Below are 4,022 nucleotides of genomic sequence, written 5' to 3'. Positions count from 1 at the left end.
GGAGAAATGTAAAGATCCTTGCCTCTCTTGCACACGTTCTGACATTAGCAAATAAATCTCTTTGCCATATACCCCAGGCATTTTGCAAACTGCTGTTACTCTGCTGTCTCACAGCGGGGTTGTTTGAGATGCTATCTGTTTTGGGGGTGGGTACTCAGTTTTTTTCTTGCCCTCTGGCTCTCCCAGAGCCAAGCCTGCTGATTTTTATATTCCTAGGTGTTAAGCCCCACTAATTGTATGACTTCACAAAATTAGACCCCTCTGGTTTTCAAAGCCAAATATTATGAGAATTGTTCTTTCCAGTATGGGTCCCCCATGCCTGTGATGCCTGGTATGAGGTCTGCTCCTTTCTGTCCTCTTTGTTTGCAGTGATCCTCCCTACTGGATCAGTTTGGACCCCGAAGTCTCTGCCCTTCCTCCTGTTTTCAATGTGGCCTCTTTATTTGGCTGCGGAGAGTCTGCTCTGCCCATCTTTAGATGGGTTATTTATGCTAACTGTGTTAGCTAGGTGTATCTCTAGTTTAGGTGAGCTTAGGGTCCTTCAACTCGGCCATCTTCCTTGAAGGTAGATGCAACACAAGTCCAGATCTATACTGAAATCTCAATGTTCACGGTTTGAGGAATCTCAGTGTCTCCCCAGCATGATGGGGGAAGTATAGGCCTGGTACCTATGCCTTGAGATTGTAGCAGAAAAAAAACATAACGAGCTTGTCATCAGCATTCGTGATGAAGAAGAAAGAATTGGGTTATAGTTTAATTTGCATTATTTTTCTTATACATAGTAGTAAATTTATAGAAGGAAGCATTTTATCATTAAATGTATCTTAGAATAAAATGTATCAACCTGAGCAATTATCCATTTTGTCTCTCTACTGAAGAAAATTGGTAGTTGTATGGCTTTAGTTTCTTAGATTGATTTATACTCACAGATATATCTGCAGTATTCTAAACTTATTCCATAAAATAGTAAGAGATGTTAGGGAGAATATATAACATTCTTTTTCCCTTCATATATTACTGCATATATACAATAAATGATAGAATGTGAGTAATCCTTGGCTATCTGTTATCTTAGCATGTAAACTTCTAAAGAAAATAGGGCATGACTAGAATCTACCACTAACAACATTAAATGTAACATTTATTAAATTATCGTATACATTATTTATCTCATGTTTCCATCCTATGTCCTTTATAAGCATTCTAGTAAAATGTTTCATTCCTTTCATCATTTTAAAGTAATTTTATTATATTATATTGACATCCTTAAGCCTGGTAATAAAGCACTTACAGTAATGTAATATGATTCTGTAATGTTTTTTTTCTGATAAAAAAGATATGTTTAATAAGGTATGCCTAAGTAAAATCATATATATTATATTACATTTTTATCAGTGAAACTGTCATTTTAGAAGCCAGTTTCAAAGATGTGCTGGAAATATAAGTGATGTAATTTCTGGGTTCTCACCTAAACCGAAATACTGCATGAAAGAATATATTCTCTTTGAAATTACCATTATTGCTTCAAATAAGTGGTAACTGAGAATGTCTGAATACTTTTCTCAAAATTATAGCTTTAGCTATGATATGATAGTCTGTTGGTCAGATGAGAAGGCTATAGAACTTTTTAAGCATCCAATAGTCTATTGAATTTGGATATAATATAATTCCTTTCAAGTTTAGTACGTTCTTTTAAATTTAAACAGAGGCAGTCTTTCCATACTACCTAGCCTTATGCAGTATTAATATTTGGGTGTTCTTTTTTTGCTAACTTATCAGATCCAATTTGATCATTATTGTCAGGTTCTTTTGGTAGATATCAATAATATCAATAATCTCATGTAATTAAAGGTAGGTTAGGGCATAGTTCCTTTTCCTCATGACTGAGATAACAGGTGTTTTATTATAATAAAATAAAATCTAATATTAAATTCTTCCAAAAAAATAAAACTAGGTATTGACAATTTGACACAAAAAATAATCATGTAACTTTATCTTAGAGGTTTGATAGAAACATAACTATCTACTCTAACAAGTATTTTTAGATTTGATTGTAGGCAGATGTGATAATACAGTCTTTTAGGATTCAAGTAATATTCCAGTCTGGACATGCGATAAAATTATCATCTTTGTTAATGATAAAATGTGGATTTGTCCAGAGCTCTAGGCCTGTGACACAACACCAAAGGGTGAAAATAGTTCAGTATTATATATTTTCTACCATTTCAGTTTTTAAAACTTTGTGAATTCCACCAGCTGTTTGAAAAAGGACCTCGCATGGATATCACTGATCAGTTTCATAATTTTACAAAGCAGTGTTCTTTATCAAGTCTTAATACCATCAACAGATTTATTTGGGGGAAAATATGAATGTCAATATAAATTTATTTGATGAAATATTGCTGAAAGACTGTCTCCAAAAACGTGCTTATCTACATTAGGTTAGACCAGTATTTCCAGAATGTGAGGTTAGGAAAACTGTCTCCATTAGGTAGAAAAGGACTTTGGTTAGTATATCAATGTTGTCTTTATTTAAATGAGTAAGTTCCTAGGAAAACCCCAAAAGACAAACTAGTAAAAACATATGATAGAAGAGATGTGGAAGGAGCAGGGCTTTTCTGATCAAGGGGCACTGAACCAAGAAGCAGTGTAATTTGAGAAGTGTCCACAGTAACAGCCCCATTGGCCAACGTTGGGAAGAAAGGTTCTGGTCTTTTGGCTTCACACTGGGTCCTGTTTTGACAGTGAGCATGTCTCAGCCTTTCAGAAACAGAAAAGTCATTGATGATTCAGTTTTAGGAATTTGAAGATGCTGATTAAGATTATGGAAGAGATTTAGGCACTCCAGCTAAGAAAATTCAATCATCTTCCTAAGAAGCTAAAATTAAGAGGCTATCTGGAATGAATTCATAAGAAGATAATGAGAACTCAGAACAAAAAGTTGTGGCGACCAAGGAGGATAATTCTCACTCAGCCGAAGACAGTGAAGATGCAAAAGGTCATAAAAATGTGTGCCAGCAATGGCCGGCAGCCTTTAGAGAAACTTCCAAACACAGAGAGATGCTCATAGAAGATGTGGGCAGTGGAGAAGAACAAGAAGAGGAGGATGAGGCATCATTCCAGAAGAAAGATTCTGGCTGAGATGATTTTCTAATGGAAGACAAAGATAAGAGTGACTACGGCAGTGCAAAAAAGAAAAACAGAGATGAGAGATGCCTGGTGACTCCATTGGTTACAGGCCCAACTCTTGATTTCCACTCAGGTCATGATGTCACAGTTGGTTGGATTGAGGCCTGTGGTGAGCTCTATGCTGGCAGCATGGAGGAACCTGCTTGTAATTCTCTCCCTTCCCCTCTCCCTCAGAATAAATAAACTTTAAAAAATACAGAAAAGAAAAAAAAGATGTTTAAAAAGTCCAAACCTGAGAGAAAAGGAAAGCACATCCCCAAAGTCGGGCTAGAGTCTACAGTGACACCAAGCCCTCTGAAAGAAAGGCAAGGGAAGGTGGCTTTTCCCCACAGCTTCAAAGGCATCAAAGGAAAAGACTCCTCCCCAAAAAGAGGAGGAACCAAAAAGCTCTCCAGAAAATTAACCTTCTGCAAGCCCTCCACCTGAGAAATTTGGAGATGAAGGGTCTGAAGATGAAGCACAGTGTGGGGAGGATTAAAAAAGTGATGATGGTTTGGGGAAAGATTTTATTTGAAGGAAGATAAAGGGGGAAAAAAAGAAAATAAAACCTACTTAAGTTACAACCTGGTTTTGGTTATAGCTTGACACATGGGCTTTCAAAGATTTTTTTCCTTTTCTTGAAAATAATATCTTCTTTCTCTTTCCTTCTTTCTTTTTAAGAGAACCCTTGCATGTTTAACTTCCCTTTTTATCTATTGGTCTTCTCTTTGCCATCACCTCCTTCCCACCCCTTCCCAATGGAAGCCATCTCCAAGTAATCACTGGATTGAATGCTTCATCTTTTTATTTTTAGTGGACGGTATACCACAATTGTAAAGCAATAAGATTTGAAA

The 4,022-nt window shown here is 36.2% G+C and overlaps 1 pseudogene; it reads left to right on the top strand.

Moving 5' to 3' along the window:
* Positions 1-2,750: 2,750 nt before the first annotated feature.
* LOC115289246 lies at positions 2,751-3,667 on the top strand (annotated as a pseudogene).
* Positions 3,668-4,022: the final 355 nt, after the last annotated feature.

Source organism: Suricata suricatta, chromosome 4 (assembly GCF_006229205.1).
Source record: "Suricata suricatta isolate VVHF042 chromosome 4, meerkat_22Aug2017_6uvM2_HiC, whole genome shotgun sequence".
NCBI classification, from domain to species: Eukaryota; Metazoa; Chordata; class Mammalia; order Carnivora; family Herpestidae; genus Suricata; species Suricata suricatta.
This window is presented reverse-complemented; position numbering and strand designations above follow the sequence as displayed.